This window comes from Varroa jacobsoni, unplaced genomic scaffold, assembly GCF_002532875.2.
Source record: "Varroa jacobsoni isolate VJ856 unplaced genomic scaffold, vjacob_1.0 scaffold_431, whole genome shotgun sequence".
Classification (NCBI taxonomy): domain Eukaryota; kingdom Metazoa; phylum Arthropoda; class Arachnida; order Mesostigmata; family Varroidae; genus Varroa; species Varroa jacobsoni.
Window position 1 is genome coordinate 553,075 of NW_019213333.1, and position 23,519 is coordinate 576,593.

The following is a 23,519-nucleotide window of genomic DNA, read 5'->3' on the forward strand; positions in this document are numbered from 1 at the left end:
GATATAAGAGAAAATATACTGCATTAAAATTAAGAAGCAATTTCTATTTTCATACGAATCGCTAGCCGGTAGTGATGCTCAATAATGCCAATTGGCTCGGCACAATGATTGTGACAAATTGGTCGAAAATAAAACTGAGATCAGGTTAAGTGTTTAACTACAAACAGAAAAAATCTTCATTATTTTAGGTTAGGAACATAATTCTCATCAATTATTCTTTCAATTTGCCGCTTTGAATCTTTACGTTGAATACACTTGTCCGATGACCGAACTATTTTTAGGCCTTTGACGCGTCAGCGTTATTGCAGCCGCATACGTATTCCTCTCACTGATCGCGAAGGCACCCCGAGACATGCTGGTTTACTACCGGCATTTCCATAGAAGGAACAAAGACAAAATCTACATCTCTCGTCAACAACACCACCACCACCACCACCACGATAGGCGAGACGTATATTTAGCAATTCCTGTAACATTCATCTTGTGCTTACTACACGAGAACCGCCTCGATTCACGCCTTTATTAGCGGGTTGACGACATTAAACAAGTAGGGTCACCCGAGCTATAATTGCTTGAGAGCATATAAAAATCGTTATTGCTTTCCATGCTATAAATATTTAGTACGTATGGGTACACTATATTTGATGTATCGAAGGTCATAAACATGTTAGTTACGTACACGGTGTGCAATCGGTCTGAAGATGTCAAAAGAAATTTTCAGGAAATCGTTAGAAGAAATCTTTTTTTTTTGAGGTATACCGACACGTATGATGTAGCTCATGTACAGCTATTGCACAAACACCATTTTTCATCATCGTCACGTATAGATAGCAAATCAGATTAGCAAATAAAGACTTAGTACGTCAGTTAGAAAAAATCTGTGATCTTTTTAGTCTAGACAGCGCTCTGTGAAATGAATGAACCCAAACTATTTCGAGCAGATTCATAATCGGATCGGATAAGTATCACGATCAATTTACCGCAAGTCATGCTACATTCACACCTGAACGATTATAACTCGTTGTTTCAGCTGGCCGTTGTAGCTAACGGGTCTGAAAGGCCTTCGGTTTACGTTATGTTATGTTCAGATCTCACACAAGAACACAAAACGGCAGGGATATTGTATTGAATTTCTCGTATGGCGAAAAGAAAACAGTTTTTTTTGTTTTTTTTTTTCCTACTACCTACCTTCGGCTTTCTGTGACCAGTACCCCATCTCTGGAGGAAACAACAACAACAACAACAACAACAACAACAACAAAAACTTATAAATCTCAGACATCTTTCTCATCAACAAGGGAGTGACCACTCTACCAAATCAGATCGTAATGTATTCAGATAACGGTAGGCCTCAAACTAACTAACGTTTGTATTGATCGAAAATAAATGAAGCCGTCCAGCATCCTGCCGGGCAGCACGTATCAGTAGGCCCACAACTGGGCATACTGCGCACTATATATAGTAGTTCGTGCTATTCGTCATGCATAGCACGATAACGCTACCGTTATCAAACATCATAACCTTGATTCTCAGTATTCGAGGATTACTACGAACACTACAGGTTTAGTCAAATATGCACATTTACCTGAAGGCCATCTTGTTAACGAAGAGTGGTTTACTCGACAGTGACTCATCGGTTGTCGGTCGTCACTTGTCGTCCTAACAACTCACAGATTCATAGGCATCTCATAGACCTGACTAATATGTAGAAACTGTAAGTTGGAATCAATGCAGAGTCGTTGCTTGTTCAAGCTGTAGAGCTGTTAATCTGCCGTGTTTAAGTGGAAGCTGAGCAACAGATCGGTGCTCAACTTCAACTGCTTTGGCCGTTCCAAATGCCCACCTATTTACGGAGAAGTGGGATGGCCCCACATTAACAAAGCACGGTGCTGTGTCTCCATACAGTTGGCCTTCCAAACCATCACACTGCCATATGAATAAGATAAACTCTATTCAGTTTTTTTTTTTCTCGACTGAGCGCCGTTTGACTAACACTCGACTTTAGCCTACTTGTGAATACAATTTCATCAAATCGTGTAAATGAATTTAGGAATGGCCGCGCACTAGTTTCACGTTATGATAATGTACCGTAGGATACAATAGGATATATATCCTATTGTATCCTACAATATATATATATGGGTGGTATTTTTCTAGGTGGATGATTCCATCTCAGGTCATAAAGGTTACGTCGTATTTGTTCGAATACCTTTATTCGGGCATAAAAATATTTTACAATTTTATTATGATAAGAGTACGAATAAAGGTAGTAACAAAGTAAAAAGTAGGCCCATCAAAAAAATTTGTGCCCTTTACAATCAAGACGCCTTATCGAAAGAACCAGCCAGAAACTTTGGAACTTTCGATGTAAAACATGCTTCCCGTAGCTATCTAGCAGCTATGAAAAAAGTTGATGTATTCATTGAGAAAGTTGAGCATGACTCACCGTGATATCCCCAAAAAAAAAAACCCAAATATCACTACTAGACAGTTTTTAAACTTTGTGGAAAAATTGGTTAAAAAAAAATCGACAAATTGACGCAAACCCACTGAACCGTATTTCCATCTACGAAGTTTCACATAAATACAACGAAATCAAGTCAAAATTACCATGCTTTTAGAGCAATTGATCACGGATGATTACATCCGTCCGAGACATGATAGGACAGAGCCCAGACTAACACCAAAAACGCCAGTTTAACTGGTCGAATTAGAAAAAAAAATCGTGCATAGAATATTAGTATTGATTCATTGTAATTGTTACCGGCCGACTTAGTTCGGACTTTGACCGTTAACGACTAGCAAGATCATAGCAAGCCATTAGTTAAAAACAATCGACCGAAACTGGTAAATAGAAAAGGATTGTTTTTTACCATGATAATGGCTGACTGTGTTTCATTTTTAGTTGAGGAAACCTGGCTATGAAGTTTTAGCGAATCCATCGCCTCGGTATCTGCAGAACTTCCTTAATGGTCTTATTTTTGCAAGAAGCTGTCTTTTAGAGTGGTGGAGTTTTCGTATTACTGGAAAAATGGCAGAAGTCATCAGTTTATTTTATAATATTATAATTTTAATATATTGTTATTTCAAAATATAGAAAATATTTGTTTGACTTTTGACCAGCTAATATATTTACGATATGTATGTATGTATGTATGTAGAAGTGACCTGCACTCTGGACATATGAATAGAACTAAACACCGTATAGTAACAAATTCATTTCATAAAGCATTTGCCTGATAAAGGTGAGTGGCAAGGGCTAAATATTGTGTATCATGCACCGTTTAACTTCAGTAATGCGCTAGCATATGAGGAAGAAGCTAGTATAACTTCCTCGAGTCCTCAAAATAACTCTCAGGCGGAACTTATTCGGAGCTTCACACGACTATACTTGGCACCCGGCAAAAATATCAGTATTAATACTGACATTGTAGAGGCGTTTCATTTTTAGGCTCATCTGTAACTAAGAGCGATTGCTATCGGAAAAAAAACTACACGGTGAAGCTATGTACCCTATTTAGGTGCGCTCTGCGCTTTTGAATGAGGTATAATAGACAACTGGTCTAGTCAAGGCCCTTATTCGCTTTTATTACTATTAGTTCATAGCCTACTGATAGCCTTATTGGCAAATACAAGAGCACTTCAAAGGTAGAAACCGCATTATAGAGATCTAAAGTCGCTCTGTATGAAGTGAGATAGATCTTAAGCTTGTATGTCGCTGCTTTACAACAATGCAATATATCGCAACAAGGAGCATTGTAACACCGATGTCGTGTACTCGAATATTGCCACTCAGGCTGTCAGCAGGTAAGTGGTAGTGAGTCCTGGAAAAACCGAAAATTTCCCTAATATAAGTCTTATGTTCGAACTAAAGCGGCAAGGAGAACCCGTATTCTCCTTATTCGCATAAACCTTGCACTCTACGAATACACTAGTGGAAACACTGTAATTGCTACAGGAAGGAAAGTTTCAACTACGACGTTTTCTGAAAATCTTTCCGAAGGTGAGTGACTCAGCTGTTACTTCCAAGGTGAAACAAGGGTCTATGCGTATTTTTCTCTAAGCTGAAGCCGTTGCAGATACAATTGAATGACGTAAACTGAATATCGAAATAAGTATCAGTCTGTTTCTATATTCTGAAAATCAGGGATCTTTTTCGGATCGTTAATAAATGGGCGTATCTATAGCCCACAGGCAATAGATTCTACTGAATAGACCGGCAACGATAGATATGCCTCTACACGGTTTCTTAGGTCTATGCCTCAGTAGGTTTCTCTATTGTTTTAGCACATAATAAACACATTCTACGACGTTATTGGTAGCCAGCCAGCCAGCCAGTACAAGTACCAGCGCGCTAATTGTTTCATTTTCACAATAGTTAGCTATCCTTTATGAAGTGTTTCTAAAACCTGGAAATGGAATATTTTTTCTTCGAGACAAAGTGCATCCATATTATTCAGTATTTCATCACTATGCTAGTTAGGGTTACATAGCTTTTTAACGTTACAGGAAAAGCTGAAATATGTTTAAATAGAACTTTGTTAACGTCTGTATTACACTGTACCATTTATTTTTGAGTAATGTTTGGCGAAAGGTCAGTTTTATGTAAATCGGTAGTCTTGCGATACTCGAGCCGAATTTTTTGCGTGAAAAAATTGTGCGAAACTTACGTTTGAAGTTCGACGTGTTAGGGCAACTCTATTTGCTGCATACAAAATAAGTGAAGTGTAATTTTGAGGGGCTAAGCTTTTTCCATGTTCGTTCACTTTTAATGGTCAAATTCGATTGGATATTGGTATATATTTTTAAGTTGTCGTGTTCTATCGACAGAATCGTACCTAGATGTTTTTTACTACCGGTCCCGATCATACTACCTCTATGTTTCAAGTTTTAGGCCCGGTATCACGGTGGAACATTTATCAGAGGACTGGTTCCTAGCGCGAAACGAGTGTCTATGCCTGGATCCGACCCTAAACCACAACGCGTTCCTGAGGCTGGCAAGCATGGTAGCGTTTATAATATTTGTGATCAAATTTGTTTGCTTATGTTGATCTTTGTTGCGTCTTCCGGGAGTTCTTCGTGTTGATACGCTTCGTGAAAATACGCTTGAGCCTAAAAGCCAACAACCGTATCTTGGAATGATTTTTCATTGTTACCTATTTTGTGGTGAAGGTCAACCTCGGGTCTCGGTACAGGCCTTTACCATGTCCTCTAAAGCTTTCGTGAGCTGCTCTAGATGCTGAAGAGTCATCTCAAAGTTTTCTTCCCGACGTCTTATCACAAGCGTTCATACGTCAGCAGCATTTTGGTTTGACCAGACAGCACTCACGGAAGACATTTTAGATTTGTCGAGTTCTATACCCTTAATGTCAGCTGTCTCACATCTGTAATTAATTTGTGCGCTATAGTAATCGAATGTCAGGTTTTGACCTCGGTTACTTCGGCATTGGATATCACTAGGATAACGTGTGAATAGATGTCCGAAGACTCATTTCAGTGTTTCAGTTATTTGTTCGTAATCGGTTTCCGAGGCTTCCTGTCGAAGCAAATGGACATTGACTATTCGAAAGACTGCGGTTTCTTGTTTTGAAACTGCTAACCCTGCTCTTGCTTGGGTATCTAAGTTTCCTGCCTTGATGTTGAGTATATCGAACGCTGGCACCATGCACCAAAAGGACTACCTGGATTACAAAAGGTGACCTGTTGACGAGAGCGATCGTCGCGACCTCATCATTTCTAAAGACTAAATTGTAATGTAGCTACAATTTGATGAGCAACATTTCTAACTGCTAAGTAAATGGTATCGCGCTAATTTTCACTGTCGTATTAGTACGGCTTGTAGGTTGCTCTACGTCTGTTACGTAACCTGATTCAAGACAGGCTGCATAGCTTCAGAGTAGAGTTCAAGATCCATTTTGCTGCTATTCGTTACTCCGTCGATTACGTTTCGTAGCCGCACACAATTATGGGACCTATGTTTACCTCGCTTTTTCGACCTGTGCACCTTTATTATGTCATACTGAAATACTTATACAAATATTCTAACAATCTCTGAATTGCGTTTCGAGACTTCATAGGCTTGAATAGCATACAAATGGCAGAAGGTCATGGATTACAATGGCGCACATTTTGATTGAAAGTAAGGGTTACGCTTATGAAAAAGCTAGCCATGATACCGCACTTCAAATTGCCTGTCCTCAAAAATATGTACGTTGGAGACTTGTGTCATAAAAGTGTGTGTGCGGTGTAAGGTAACCATGCAGTTGAATCTAGATGGGTAAATACTCATCGGGTCAAAGTAGAATGAAGAAAATATATACAATAGGTTAGTTACTTTTATCTCAACCACGCTAAGCGTTGGCTAATGTAGATGTGCAGAAATTCAATATCTGCCGATTTGGGTTTCGTCTAGACTATTTAGATCGTCAGCTATACGGCTCGGAATTTATATATATTATATATATATATATATATATATATGTATATATAAAGGCACATCTCGAAAGGATGAAGTGTTTCCTCTGGTATGGTAGTCACTCAGACGAAACAGCCGATAAGCGACGAAACGAAAGACGGGCATGATGGACGAGTTAAAAGTGGATAGATCTATTTTGTGGCACACAGATAGCTTTAAATGCGCAAATAAAACGGCCCGTCACCAAAGAGTCAAAGTGAACATCAGTGCCCACAGCTTGAACATTTCAATTCTACATATAAGCCCATATGCCAGCCGTACAATGTCCATATAAGGTTCCTTTTTAGAAATGTTTATCCTCATATTCCTAATCGCAGCAGCACAAGCCCAACAAATGCGATTTTTTACCTTTTCAATACTAGAGTCTTAGAATACACTTTTTTTTTTTTTATCTAGTGCATATAGAGTATGATGAGAAAGTTTCATACACAATTAAGTTTCCTCAGACTCTTATTGCTAAGCAACATTTGGACATTGGCACTAAGAACTGTTTTGCAAGACAGTGTGTCATCATTCATTCTCTCGTCAAGGAGAAAGTTGAAGGAGTCGCTTAATGATGTAAAAATTAAACTTGATTGATATAAAACTAAATCACAGCAAACATGTGAATCCAAATATGAAAGCAGCTGGAACCTGCTCAGAGTATGCCGTCGCCCATTCTCAAGAACAGAGGAGCTAATATTCAAAAAGACGCTTCTTATTTGTAGGGTTTAAGGCGACTTGCGGTAAGGACACGGGCTGAGAAGCAATTACAGGGGCTCCGAAAAAGCCCAGATGATCCTATAAGCAGAAAAATGGCACTTTATATGGGCTATTGTCTAATGAAAGCACGGTCCATAACTGAGCACAAAGTTGTTTCCACTAGCGAGCAGTTGATAAGGCCAAACAGTTTTAACTTTCAGATTACTTGCTATAATACGGTCTCGATGTGTGCGTAAAGAAAACATTGTCGACCCTTCCCATTACGGTTGCTTTGACTAGCAAGATCGAAATAATATACACTAAACGTTTCTACATGCTGCAAAGTATTTACTATGCAGGTTAACAAAATGCTAACTTTTTTTGGTCGGTTTCAAAAACGGACGAACATCTCCCTGTTTTTCCTTGTTAAAAAAATGAGTTGCGTTTTATGTCTGATAAGGCCGTTACTTATTCGTATAGCGGCTGGCACGAAACTCTCGAATCTAAAGGCTCCAAGCCACCATGTGTTCCTCAATTTACAAACATGCTGCACGCCACACTCATCACGTGAAGCTGGCGACATCTTTCGTGCTGAACCATAATAAGCAACCGATGGGTTTTTTTATCACAGTTAAATCGTACTCAGCCTTACTATTCTAAAGGTTATGTCAGGCGTACTCTAGAAGGCTTTTGATCAGATCGTACAAGCTTGCCCGTTGTTGTCAACCGCTGTAATCGTTCCTGGGATCTTGTTGTCAATGTATGTAGCGCTCAATATGGACCAATAGGAAAACAATATGAACATTTGCCTATATATTATATGCAAATAGCCTTATTCAGAGGCTTTACATGGAAAGCTGCTTCGCAAGACCTGATGTTAGCAGTTTACATCTCATAGCACATGGGCTGGCTTAAATCTTTTAATAGAAATTTCTTAATGAAGCATTTAATAAAAATATCCTTGTTAATATTTTTTCTGTTACATGTTGAAGCAGAGTGTGATGATGCGAGATTTGTGCAGGCAAATGTTAATGATAGGACCGTTGACATGAGTACAATTATAGTCACATGTTTGTTTTGAATAGTGTTAGATAAAAAGCCGCAAAAAAGTGCAGAACACGTTTTACCAGCTGTTTGCCATTAATCTAGAAGAAAACTAGGCCATATGTCGACAAGAAGCCCGCGATATATAATCCGTGCCGGTGATATCAATGTTATGAAGGATAAAAAGGCCGTCAATAAGGAACTAACAGGTTGGCTGTAATAAATTTTTTAAACGCATCTAGCGATAGGTACAAACATGAATAACTCTAAATTAAGCTCGAATACAATGCTCTATTGTTTCTCATTTTCCCCAGATACTTTTCTTTTAAAATTAGCTTTTGTTGAAATAGTGCCAGCAATTTCCTAACAACGCTAGTAAAATGGACAGAAGACGAATAGTATCTCTGTAATATTACTGTGGTTCCTCCCTGAAGCCCGTGGCCACTTATACTACTTTGCTAATATGTCTATTCTATTTAATCACATCTACTCTATTGGCTAGCTCGCACGTACTTCGCTTTTTGGATCTTTACGGCGTCACTTTGACCAGTTCACTTTTAGCAGTGGTACTGAATGGGAACAGTATATTGACTGTGGTACGACCTTTTTTCCCGCGAGATTTTCGCCTCTACTCCAGCAAAAAAATGTAGACCCATGAATTTTCTCTAGTTCCGAACTTCGCTCTTCCAGACCCGCAGGATACCTTTAACCAGATTCAGTAATAGCGACAGTTTTATTTGAGTGTCATTTGGGCTAGAAAGTAAAAGAATAGTCGAAATTTGACGTTTGGTTCGGTTTTATTGAGAGATTTTACAATCAAATCTAAAACCTTTACGGTACAATAGATAAATATATTCGATAGTAGATTACAAATGATTTCCCTTTACTCTGATCTTAGCTGTTTGAACCTATTATTTCATATTGTCCAATATCTTATGGTGATTTCCGCTATTATTAACTATGTTGTGTACGGATTGAAACAGATCCAATCTCTGCATAGGCTGAATCAGGCCTTATGTAGGTACCACTATGTTACATATCCGCATATATATTCCAACGGGGGTAGAACTCGGCTTATACTTATTAGGTTGCGTTCGCCGCTTTGGTACAGACACCTTTAGCAGTATTTGAAGTGCTTCAAGACATGAAAGAACGTATACATTAACGTGAATAGACACTGAAAATACTTTGTCGTCTTGAAGAAAAAATTGCAGCGCTATTATTCATGCATATAAGGATTGTGAACCTATACATAATCCCCTATAATTCTACTCTGTGCGAGACTTTTTCTAGCATACATGTTTAATGTGTAGTCGAGGGTATTTTCACAGAAATTTTTGATGATTAACATTTAACTATGTTGTATATATATATAAACCTGTTGAAAAAGATACGCGTCCCGTGATGCTAGTCGAAGCAAGGATGGGGGGCGTCAGTAGTTTCAAAAATATTTTATTTGTATCGCAGCACAGATGTTCCAAGCGTTCGATTTAGAGGATAGACCAATGGACCGTATTGTAAAGCAGCGTAATGTCAATACCGGTTCACTAATTCTTGGTTGTTCCGAAGAATAGTGTTGACATATATATGAAATTTTAAAATTCACCCCCCAGTTGGGTAAATTTTGCAAGGAAAAACGGCTCAGTAATTAGCCCTGTACACACATCCTGTACGTATATTGTAATGTGTGTCCTGTAATATTATGTTCATCCTGTATGTTCGTTTTGTTATATTTCAATGTTCTCCGCATTCTCCTATAACTAAAAATTTCATCGAAATAAAGGCTTCCTTCGAATACGTATCATCATACCCCTCATTCTTCCGTTACGTAAATACTACAGTATTTTCAGTGTACACTGTTGAAAATCGTCTTTACTAATCATTATAGTACCTGGAAAGACAAGTTACGTGATATATGATTATAGGTCGTACAACAATACTACAGTAAACTGTTAGCAATATATGCTTAGGTTCTTACTTATATCTTACATAAGGGGCAATTTTTATCTGCATTAAGATTTCTTCGTTTAGTTAGTATGCGCTCTAAATTAATTGAACCCCGACAACGGATATTTATAGACGCTTTTTTTCTTTGCAGATCTACCTAACTTGTTCAAAGGAGGCTTCAAGCCCTGCGATAGATTCGGGGGTTATCTTATCGAAGTACGACGCTGTCTTCAAGTTGTCATGGCACACTTCAACTTTGATGAACAGATAGATAGTAGCCTATCACATAGATCGACAGATATAAATAACCAACGAGATAATAGGTTGGCCGTATATTAGGTTAACGACGCTTTGTTTGTCATAGCAATGTTCCAGTTGCTCAGTAGAGTATTCAGAAAAAATCTACCTCCAGGTACACCTTCGTGTCATAATTATGCCTGTAACAAGTCATAATTGAAGTATCGTTTGGGTACTTACAGCGAGTATTATGACCGTGATAGTGAGAAAAATATCAGTCAGCGTAACGTCGCAAACGAACTTTTGCTTACCAAGAAAAACCTCAGAAAGCGCCTTAAATAACTGCTTTAGTTTCTTACCTATCATTTGGTCAAATTAATCTTTTTCTGTAGAAGTACGCCGAAAAGAAGCATCCGACGAGGTAGCTTCAGAACGCGCCTAAATTAACGTCAATGCATATAACAGTCTTAACAGACAGAAGACACAGCTATTACTCTCTGTTGTAAGTAGCTCGCTGAGGTACACTTCTCAAGTGTACCTCAGCGTTGTATCCTTAATAATAATAACAATAGTACGAGACCTTCTAAGTACCACGGCCCTCACCGTCTCCATATTACGCCTCCTACGGGAGGCCTACACACGTGCATGTTGTGAGCACTCCGATCACTAACCTTATGAAGATTTCTTCAACAGTCATAACTAAGCAACGTTAAGATAATTGTTTTGTTTTTTTTTGAGATTAGGAGCTCCACGACGAGGGCAAATAACGCTTGAAAGAGCTGCAGCAACAGTAAGACAACCGATACCTGTCGCTGGTCATAGCTTGATGCAGTTAGGGTTGCTAATAATTATGCAGTGCATACTGCCATTCGTTTACGGGTTTTCGTCATAAAATCACAAACAATTTTGTCCAGCATTAACTTGCTTAGTACTAATAAAGTAATTTGCTAGCAAAAAAAATGATGGGTAGAACAAGGATCGTGAATTATTTTGGCTTGCCGAACCCAGCATAAACGGGGCGCGGAGCGTTGCTGGGATGAGTTAACGGTCAGTTACTCGCAACTCAGCGATTCGCTTAGATATTCTCAACGAAAGTCGGCGAAATTGGTCCCGACTTAATTTAGAAAATCAAAATGTTACTTTCAACGAAAATTGTTCATTTAAATGTAAATGCGAAAATATCGAATGCACGCGGCAGCTCTGATTCTTCGCTCACTCCAAAAAGAATCACATGATTCTCAAATCAAGCTGGCCATGTCTGATCGGCCTACCCCACGTCTCACTAACCCGATGCGGTTTCAGTAGGAAGCACTTGTATAAGCATCTCCTCACATGTTCCTACCATAAATGGTGCCTTCTCAAATTCGATCCAACGTGCAATGTAATATAAATGAAAGTCGCGAATGAACAGCAAAAAAGTTACAAAACAGTTCATCCTATAGGGGAACTTTTATATGTGGAAAAGATAAATTTCCGAGTACAAACTTGCCACAGTCAATGGTGATAATTATAGTGCCGTTAAAGCTGTCATTTAGCTTCATTGCATGTCATTTAGAAGAATCTTAACTGTACCTGATTCCGGATTGTCTTCTCTCGGTGGAACAAATGGGACAGATTTTCGCACGCACGAGCCGAGATAAGCTGCAAAATAGCTGGTCGATTGATCGCCACTTTGAAAACAAGCAACAAAATTTCTCCTATAGGATGAAATAACTCAATTAGAAAAAAAATATCGACCGCCATCAAAACGATACAGAATCTACAGTATTCTATCCTTTGGGCATCTAGCTCGAAGTATTCTACCGCACGTATAAGCCATAGCGAGAGCCCAACGCCACCTATTAACATCACAGCGCTTGAAGCCATGTATGACACAACTGCATTGAACAATATGGAACTAATGTATTGGAAGCTGTTCTAGTTTAACTCTAATTTGGACGGATGATAACTTGAATAAAAGAATTCAATGATACATATTGAATTTGTAAATCTACAGTCATATATAAATTAGCATCAAAGTCGTCGCATTGAAGGTCAACGAGTATGTCTACGAACCGAAGTTATTTTCTCAGTCGGGGAAAATATACATTTTTTCAATTTGATTTAACATCTCTAAACGCTATTTTCAATGAACTTGAAGAATCGTTGGTTTCATGAAGCGCATCAAAATTCAGTCAGTTTGATAATTGAACACTATATTAATCAATAACAAAAAGCAGACGAAAAATAGCTATTGTCACCAATCATGAACGCATCGTTTCCCCACAACAAGGACAACTCTAGCCGTGATGACTGTCGTTCCGACTATTATCGGCCGGCATAGTCGTCTGCTAAGTTTGTCTGCATGACTTTCAACTACATATCTTAATACTTTAGCGAGGAAAAGAAACGAGACAATGTAACTAAAGATCTATGATTTAGTTACATTATCGATTTTTTACCTCTAACGACGATAGATCTATTAGTACCAGTAACATTCTCATTACTATTTGAGATCGATTCACCTGCGCTAGAATAACATGTGAGACTATTGAATTCATTATAATTTGCTATGTTTATATATCTCCAAGCGTACTTAGGGACACATACATATTCGTTAGGTTTTTGTACATATCGGTATTATCGAAATATTTTCATTAGAACGTTAGTCAATTGAAGTACGCATGCATTTTACGTGTACAGCTTAGTCTATGCTAATATTTTAGCATATACTATCAGGACCACCAATACGGAACCTTCGAGGGATCGGGCGACTGCTGTCCATTTTTGTGCATGTCAGTGTGCTTCATATTGAGGTAAAAAGCTGATCAGGTCGACGGTCCACAATACCATACGACAAGATGGCGACAAATCGGTGAGACATAGAGATCCCGATCGTGACGTTGCCCTTCGTACCGTTGTATTCTGTAACGTGTGCAACGAAAAGGCAGCGCTAATAATAAACACAGGCCACTTGTGCGAATTATGCGACACGTAAGAACTGAGACGGATTATTTACGCATTGAGGACTAAAACGTTCAGTTTTTTTTTTTTTCTCTAAGGACACAAAAAGCGTGTCCTGACAGCATTCAGGGGGTAAATCGAAAGCGCGCCTTTATTTTGTACGTACCCGTATTTTCAAATTGCCCAACTGTACTCTGTATAGGTGGCCATTGAGGTCACTGGTAAATGACCGTAAAGGATGGAAGTGTGTTTAACTTCATCATTGCGTTTCAAAGGCAAAGAGACTTACGCCTGCAACTGGCCACCAGCAAATCCTACGTGAAGTTGGTGGGCATTTGCATACGACATCTCGTGTATCTTGAGAGGCTCTGTCCTTTGGCCTGAGGTATTTTGTCGCTGCAAATAAAAGACACGTGGGAACAAACGAAGTCTAAAATGTGGTGTCAAGCTTGAGTGCTTCTCTATTATCAGAGTTATGGTAGGACAACTCTGAAATAGATATGGCTCATTGTCCTCACCCTAGTACATATGGAAAAACGCCTATTTTTGGTGGGGTGGCTAGATATAGGTAACAACTACAGGTATTACCACTTGATACTACTATTATTACTCTCGTTTTTAAATCACAATCAGTAATTCAATTCGTAGTAACATGGCAAGCGCCTTTTCTATTAACTCTCGTACCATATAAACCGGCACCCGAAGGGCAATCTGTGATTCATTAGGCACCTCCCTATCTGATCCATCGAATTTACAGATTTCTTTACGCCTGGTTCTGCCACGGTACTTACTTTAGGCTCACTTACATAAACGAGACCTAATCATGTTAGGAAAATTCAGTCACCAGAACGTTTGCATTCTACAATGTTATAGGCTTACAATCAGCCTATGTATGTTTGCCAAGTCGCAAAAAAAAAGTAGTTCTCAACTTAACTTACATTTGCTCTCTCTCTCTCTCTCTCTCTCTAGAACACTGACCGTAGCCTAACATAGCTCTTTACGGTAAGTGATGAGCTGTTTGCTCGTTTCGACATCACGGCTGGTGCAATATTCATAGCACCATCTTCAAACGAACAAAGCTCTGGAATGGATTTGTCCTTAAATTAAGTACTATTGCTTAATTAAATTTTCCGATTGCGAAAAAAAATGAGCTGTACCTGTTTCAGTACTGATCCGACGTTAATAGTAACATGTTTTATTGAAGAAGTTTGACAGCTTTTGATATTGCCGTACTGTCAACGTTTAGTTTAGACAGAAAACATGAGGTAGGATACCATACAAACCTAGTTTCTTATAGGCAAACACATTGATTCTGCTCTAAAAAATGTATATAGTCCTTGTAATTATCATACGATGGAAACACCATTGTAGTCGATTCCACTGAAAAATTAAAAATAGAAAAATTGTTGGTCCGTCAATAAAAGGACAAACCCGATTTTTTATTGACAGATTATTTGGTGGTTTAAGCTCATAAAATAGAACTGGGATTCCTTCAATTTGTAAAGTATATTAAGAAAACATATCATATTATTAGCAGTGTATTGAGAAGGAGCAATTATCGTTGCTCTACGAAAACCGGTCCAATTTTATAACGATGTATCTCAAAAGGTTTGAAAGGCTACCTTTTTTTTTTTTAAATAAGAACTAAGTTAAGTTTTAGATTGTCACAGTTCTACTTATTATCTGAGGCTAGTTATCGTCAATAACGTCCCTAATTGGATTATATACTTTGTCAATTATAAACCGTTTTCGCTGGAAGGAATATAAGTCGAAACTTATATGACCTCTATGCATAATCATTGCCACAGAGGAAAAAACGTCATATTGGTGCGTATCCTAAAAATAACCCTCGTTCTCCAAACTTATACGTTTTTAAGGAAGACATTTATATCGTTGCCCATACACCTTCACAAGATCGGGTCATATGAGCTCTAATAAGTCGACGCGAAAAAGTCAGCCAATCATCAAGCCCAGAAATCCAAATTATTTCGTTCCGAAAGAGAGAGAGAGAGAGAGAGAGAGAGTTGCAATGAGAATTTCGATAGTCAGTCACGATATAAAATATTGATTATATAGTAATGAGGTCCTTTCGTCTGAACTGTAGGGCGTGTCATTACAGTTATCTAGATGTCCCTCAAAGGCACCAAAGTTTGCCATATATGCATATGCCGAGTTGCATCTTGAAGCAAATTTGCCCTTTCGATTTCTCTACAACGCCGCTCAGTTTCACACATAACCTAAACAAGTAGTTCCTGAAACTGCCACGGAGGTCATGTGACATTGCTTAATCGAAGGACTTCGATGAAGGCGTAATTTAACAGGAATTTAGTTTGAAAAATGTAGTTCTTGGGTACGTGAAACTGTATTAGAAGAGCTAGCTGGCTATCTTATACCTTTATAGTTCAAAGACATCAGATAGATTCCGAAAAATGTATAGCTATCGCCGGGAACCATGTATTTCAAAACGCAGTAAATATTTTATCCTCATGTGTATCTTGAAGATGCCGCAGGCTTAACGGTACAAACGTTTAAGATCAACTGTCCATTGTTGCAACAAAAACAAGTACTTCCAAAGTTCTCATCTCATATGGCCGTACTATTTTCTAGATTAGATAGATTTTGTCTTATCGAATAGCTGTACGCTCTCATCAGCTCCCTGGCCTGTCGAGAAAAGCTACTTTTTTAAGACCGACAAGTAAAGCGTAATATCGTAGATCATCCATAAAAACCAGTTTTGTTTCTCGCTGAAACAACAACGTATTATAGAATATGTAATGACTACTCCCATTTAACCAGAATCAATTAGCAGATCGGTAAGATGTGCCTATTTATTCAAACTTTTATTTTTCCAGCACAAATTTTATGCATAACAAGTCAGTTAACTGCAAATACGGGGCTGGTATAGCAGAAAGTTAAATTGAAGTTGAGTTAAGTATAGTTGCGTGCAAGCCTTAGCGAGAATTGTGTTAAGATACCAAAAGGTAATAGTCACTTTTCGATGGGTTTCCTAACGCATGCAGCTTTTAAGCCAATTTCCTAGAGGCCAACGTCACACTCTATAAATTTCGTTGTTCGTTGGACGTATACGGATCATGTGATTTGACTAACAAAAACAAACCATGTTCACGCCAGATTGTATTGCTATCCGTGCATTTGAGTGACTGTCTACAAGACCGTTATGACGCCAGCGCTCTATGATCTGCGACAGGGTCGTCGATTCATCCCTATAACTAAAATCATCGCTTGATGTTTGCAACCAAAAAAATGTACCGTACCTGTCCTTATGGACCAGAGCGGCTTCGCAGTTATATGATGTCCATTTATAGCAAGTAACTGATGGATATATCAACGTTTAGTCTAGGAGGAAAAGGAACCGTAGCTGAGTTTTTGGTTAACTCAGTCACAAGAATACACTAGGTCTGAAGCGTGGCTATCACTCCTACAAAAAGTTGCCAAAAAAGTTTCGCCGTATCTTGTCACTTAGTTACACCACACGATGTTACTAAGGACAATATGCAACGACGACCTACGAAAAGCGCAATCCATCGCTCTTCTATGAATATTGCCACTGATTTTTAAACCTCTATCCTCAAAACCTCTATGAGCAGTTTCGTCATATCATAGTGAATGATACCAACCTGGGATTTCTATTCGGTTTCCTGCCATGATCTAATAACTTTTAACTAGTAGCGTGCACTCAACGTGTTTTCGAGATAATTTTGCTAAATTCGGAAAGCCTTAGCATCAATACGTTTTCGTACTACTTGTTGCTCCATGTATGCCACTTCGTAAACTTGGATCGTAACTATATTTCTTCTGCTAGAAGTTAACTTTAAATCGGTTACAGGTATTACATCTTGCCGCAAAAACTTCCCCTGAACTGCGCAGTTAATACCAGCTATTTTACTTGAGCAGCGTATTTTAGAGTCTTTTGAGTCTGTTTTTAAATGACGGATATATTTCTGGCTTGAGCGGTCGTCTCCGTACGTGCACGTCATAGCAAATTAATGCTTCGCCCGTCTGTAACAATATTCGCCCAAACATGATGAACCTTATCTTAATTAGGCTGACTCAAGCAGTAATTAAACCAAAGTCACATTGAGTTTTTACCGAATGGACATATCAATGGTATTTTCGACACGTATCACTAGTAGGTAGCTCATATCAGGCTCGATCTATGTTCCGTAGTATATTGTCACGAAAGTAGCGTTCAGTTTTGGGAGTGAAGAAGGCCTATAAGCCCGTTGAAAAGCCATATGTATTTATATTCTTAGTATGGCAGTGCTTTTGTTAACAGTCTACTTGCGCTTCTAATCTAAGCGATTTATTTGTGACGCAGATGTAGAAGAAGACTGCAAAGGAAAATTCCGCTATTTTTCTTTAGCGAACCTACAAACCTATTAAAACGAATCACGTATGTCCACTTAATAATCATAGGTTGTCCTCATTCGGCCGGTAGTATTCTGCTTCGTTCTCATACTTTTTTTTTTGTATACAGCTTTTAGTCTACCTTTAAGTAAATAATACAAAGGCGGCTTGCGCCTTTCCTACGCCAAGTTATTTTTTAACAAAAAGGTCTAATTTTTCTCATTCGAGATGTATATGGGTATGCCGTAAAAAGTTGGCAACAGACAACGACATCACGTGGACAAGCAATATCCTCGACCTCCTAGGAACCGCGACCCTCCTTATGCTATAATGAATCGAAAGTACAAAATGGAATACATGGACACGATTATAGGCGTCTGGTATTATTACGGCAGAATGCGAAAGCTTGTGACGCCCTATTTACGATAGCTAATTCGTGCTTTGTTCAGGTATTTTTCTCAGTAACTCCTAGAATTCATATGTACGTAGTATTAAAGTTATCTAACTAGTCATCATTCATGTTAGTTAACTACAACGTTTTAAATGGTCTGTAATAAGTATGGCTCAAATAGTGCGGGGAATGGATTTATCCATATTGTCTTAAATAATGAATCTGCTAAATGGGAGACTCGTCCACCTTATGTATTTAGAAAGTTAATATAACTGTCAAATATGGAATCACCATATTTATCAAAAATCACGATCCTTTCAATGAAATTGTTCGTAAATTTTCGTATAGGCTATGTAAAAGTCAATCCCAACGAGAAACATGCTAATATTACACCTGCTATCCTCCTTACTGCATTACAGTATGTGTTTGCCTGCTTATTTTAATTTGAAACGTTACTAATATAAAGTAATAAGCGGCTGAAGACTCCAATTAAAATGCCAGAGTTCATTTAATTACCAATAAAATTAATTAAAGTAGTAAAAAACGCATTGCATAAGCCAATGATTATATTCAGCTCAGTTTCTTGGACCGGTGCGTCATCTGCTTTAACTAGTCGGCTTAAACATAACAAACTTTAGGACTTTTAAATGAAAACTGACTTCGTCAACCGAAAACTGGGCGGTAATTTTAAGTAGGCTTCTTTCATATTATCATACTCGTTTCCTACAATAGTGTCAAGTGTTATATTCAATTGGCAGTCGCTGCATGATTTAAAAAAGAAAGATATCCTGGTTTGTAGGGTTTGAGTAATAAACGTTGGAGAATTTTTTTCTCGAAGAAACGTTCTCTTACAACCGAAAGTTGACCGATATAGGCGGAGAACTTCCTTAACGTACTTTTAACCTACGAGAAATGTACAGGGGCCCAACACTTAGATAGAATAGAAAATGAAAAACGCAAAGCATCAGGATTTAGGCAGAGGCGGATAGGTCAATTGCGCAGAAGAATCCTTCTCTGTGGCACCATAGTTAAGGCCTGCCTGTTTCTATTCAACACCTTCATCTAAGAGCTCTCCCGCCAGCTCCGCTACGAAGCAAGCACTCTAGAAAGACAAAGAAACCGAAAGATCATATGAGTTAAAGTGCCCTATTGGAGTTGTCGGGAGATACAACAAAAAACGAGACTCCGAACGGGTTATAGGTGGGTCCACTACCTGCATGCTTGAGCACCCCTCTTTTTCTAATACAGTCCCTGTTTTTTCCCGTTGGCCGCGGATAGGAAGCTGGCCATGACACTTATTCGTCGTCTGCACAGCATTGCCTTATTGAAACTCAACGAAAGAGAAGTAAGTTACGATTTCAGTCTGCACAGCCAGACTTCTCTGACGGCCATTCACCTTGCCTTGGAAACAGACACAGAATTTCCCAAATCAGAGAAATTGGTGCCATTCCCAACAACAATCGATTGACGCAACAGTTCGATCGCTGCTGGCACGAGGCCGACACATTGGCCATTGGTCGACTCGACGGAACAAGCGTCGACTCCTATTATCTATCAGACCGCTCTGTGTCTATCCCCTAGAAAATAGGTTTTTCGCCCTAGATAGGATGCTCGCTTCTTAACAGACGTCAAGAATGAGTCGAAAGCGAAATGGCTTACGTAATATTAAATCAATGTGTCCCAGGTTACTTTGATGGAGTATTATAAGCCACTGTGTGCTGTAGATTATTGTGTATAGTGAACCATTAGGTATTTTACACGGTTCTGTACCATATGCTTGGTGTAGTTTGCATACTTATCGCCATCGATCTGTATATCATAAAAAACACATCATTTCCTTAGCTTACTCAGACTTTTCAAGGTATATGACGGATTTGCGTCTCACTACACCTACGTAGTACATATGGAGCGGTTAGCTCCGAGCATCAAAGCACGTGCTGGTTGGCGAGAGTACGGGATCATTAAACTGAACCTTAACACCGCTGTCGATGTGGTTAGAATAATATTTTATTTCGTTGCCTCTTGTTTGTATCATGATTCGGCTATTCGGTTGCCCGGCCTATAAAAAAAAGAAATGCTCGAAAACGACTACGACGTCATTCACTCAATATGTACCGGCGTCATTCCTATAGTGCGTTTAACCTGTTAATTTTGTGCGCATGCGGTCATCATTTGCGCAGATTCGGTAAGGGACCTTTGGGAGCTAGTGATCAAAAACTCGTCATAATATAGTACTTCATAAATGCCAAGTGTAACTTTAATGAACTGTTTGATCTAAAAAGGCTTGTAAAAGCAACTTGAATAAGCCTACTACGATGTACGTTTATATATATATATATAGTCATTAAGACAATCGATGTAACATAAATGTCGTTACGTTACGTACGAAGTGTTTATGTTTTTTTTCTTTATTATAAACAACTACGTTCAGACTTAGGCAGAATTCAAACGATGCTTGGTATGCCGACCACCAGTGCACGGTTTCGGTTAATAATTTTTTATAATTTGTACGCTATATAAATGGCTGAAAACTTGCCCACTTCTAGCGATCTTCCAAAAAATATAACATAGTAATAATAAACGCAGCACGTAAAGCTTCGACTGCACATTGTACCCAGTTAATTGTCGTTAGGTGGTCAACATGTAGTAATTGTTAAGTAGCTAACTAAAACTTCATTTTTAACTTAAAGTCAGTAAATAATACTACGACCTTTTGTATGTTGTCTGTACCCTAACAATGCTATTCTACAAAAAAGCACAGTTCTATTGGATGGAACAGCTCCGCGTAACGCTTGCACACTTCTGCTTATGAAAATCTGTGTTATTGTGCCCATTTGTCCCTTTCCGTAATACCACATGATTTGCGTCAATCAATTTTTTCGGCCTAACTTAAAGGAAGCTCTGTCCTAGTGTATAAACGGGCTACGGTTGTTTCCCTATTCTATTGCGCCAACTTTGCCTGCTCGTTGTAGTTATCCAGTGCACTTCTTTCGCCCTGGAAAATCCACTGCATTGTATCAAGTATACTGTTGCTTTCCAGGATAGAAGTATCCTGTAATTCAGAAGAGCGTATAAATCGTCCTGTGACCCTTTGGCAGTTGGCTCAGCTATCTGTGTTTCTCACCTCATGCTTGCACTTAAGCCGCTGCTACCCTACCATTTCAAGGTGGCACTAACCTTAGCTGATAAAACCTCATGTAAATCTATGTAGATATTACATTTGTCTATTATGGTAAAAATGAGGAAAACTGATCTAATTTTATGATTGTGATGTTCGCTGAAAGAGCTCAGCAATTATTTTATTTCGAAGCTTCACAAATTCTGAACCGTAGTTAAGGTAGTTGTCCAACATCTTCAGATTTACCTTTAAATGCACGAAGTAACCTCTTCAATACTGTTTTGAAAAGACTAAGTTTATGCAATCATATAATTTTCATTAAAGTGTACTTATAACGCATCAAGTCATTTTCGAGACAAGCCGACGGGGCATATATATATAGGTCTCTATTATAGGACCAGCCTGGGTACACGGTATTAGTTCTTTACCCGACAGCTCAGAAGTTCGTATCCAAATTTCCTTATTTATATTTCATGTTACGTCTTTTTAAAAGAAACAAAATCCGCTTAACCAGCCTTGCACGAATTGCTCTGTATGCAAGCAAGCAAGCAAGCGCGTTACTTCACTTTAAGGCGTCATCCGACGCAGTAGACATTTACGGTTCTGCTATGGTTTTCAAATTAAATTTCTTTGTTATCGAGTTCGCTTTTTTGGGAAACAAATACGCTATATACGAGGCTCAGAACAAAGGTGTCAACTGAAAATTGGGTTTTACCCACAACATGGTATTTCCTAGATTGTAACCTGGCCAGGAATCATTTCCGCGGTCGATTTTTGTTGGGTGTTGCTAATAGAAGACTTGTTTTCATAAGTAATACGAGCAATTACAGCCGGGAAAATGCATCATCTCTGGGAGGTTTGTACGGCGCGGAGGCAGTGGACACTACCCGATCACTGGTCATAGTCCAAAGATAATCCCCTACAATGCGTTTGCTCTTTTCTATAAATAAATTCGTATGTATGCCCCTGTTTTCCACGGGCTTTTTAGAACCTTCCACTGCCTTCGAAAAACCACCGCCTTCTTGTCCTGTGAAATGTTTCGCTGTGGTAAATGACGTCGACATTCATTACTTCAGCGCACGTAAGGGTGCCTCGAAAGCTGCTAGTGAAGGAGACTTGATGTTTCGTTTTCAACAATCGTAACGTTCATTATATTTTTTCTTGTGATGATAGCGCACCCTTTATTCTGCTGACAATAAACTTTAGCTGGCTCCTAGATGTGTTTTTAGCGTTGTGTGTTCGCTAACAAAGGATTATATATATTCGTCTCGAAATGTTCATTTCGTGCTGAAACATTGCCACCGAAACGTGTTAATGACGATGTCGATAAAATGATCGACGTATGTTTCATCGATATGCTTGATCCTCGTTTATAAGTTATTTTATAGTTATAGTTTACTGCCTGATTACCCCACCCGTTTATGCGTAAAACTCTCTATAGATGTACAGACGTTATTCGGCCCAGCTCATCCCACTGATTTCGAGTATTGTCAATAGCTAGTGATTCCTCGACCTAAACCGCTAATATTTATCAAAAGAAGAAGTCATAGTTGACCTTGCATATAGGAGAATCTTGTTTTAGCTAGGGTTGCTTTGCAGGACCAGGTTTACTTTATTTTTTTTTTTCGTTGTTCTTTATTTATCGTTCTGTCTCCTTTATTTGCCTCTTCCGTTGCCGTAATATGGCTCAGTACCCGTCATCTAGAGAAAGAGTACGAAGTTTCTCGATATGAATGCAGAACAGTACTATGTAGTTTCCTGAAAAAAGAAATCTTATTATTTTCCGTGACCGAGCAGATCGAAATCTCTTAAATTGACACTTGGTTCAACAAAACTATTAGATTTTTGCTAATGAACTTCGTTTCATTATAAATATAACGAAGGACTGGTTTTATCTGTATTGGATAGTCATTGAATTTTGAGCGCATCAAGTCTACATAAAAATATATTACCTCGTATATCAAATTCATTATTCCAGAGATCAAGCAAGCAATCAATTTAGCAGTCACATGTTTCTCCAATATATATATATGAAAACGGTAATCGCTGCCCTTTATTTTGTATGTTGCGTACGATCGACTCGGTACTTTTGTCTAGTGGCTGACCTCAGTCGGGCAAACGGTCCATAATCGTATACGGAATAGTGAAAACAATAGATGTGTGTTTTTATATATACATATATAATACCATATGGAACTAACTGTTTATCTTAATTAAATGTGACAATTGGCTGGTTTTCTCTGGCCGTAGTTGACTTCAATACCTCTTTGACAATAACAATTTGAATTCAAGAAATTCATATACAACCTTTCCCA

The 23,519-nt window shown here is 38.6% G+C and overlaps 1 long non-coding RNA gene across 1 annotated transcript; it reads right to left on the bottom strand.

Annotated features, from left to right (window-relative positions):
* Positions 1-216: 216 nt before the first annotated feature.
* LOC147753512 (uncharacterized) lies at positions 217-10,841 on the bottom strand. Its single transcript, XR_015311038.1, has 3 exons — positions 8,714-10,841; positions 1,586-1,712; positions 217-467 (listed from the first exon to the last, which is right to left on the bottom strand). It is a non-coding gene; the product is annotated as an uncharacterized LOC147753512 (long non-coding RNA).
* Positions 10,842-23,519: the final 12,678 nt, after the last annotated feature.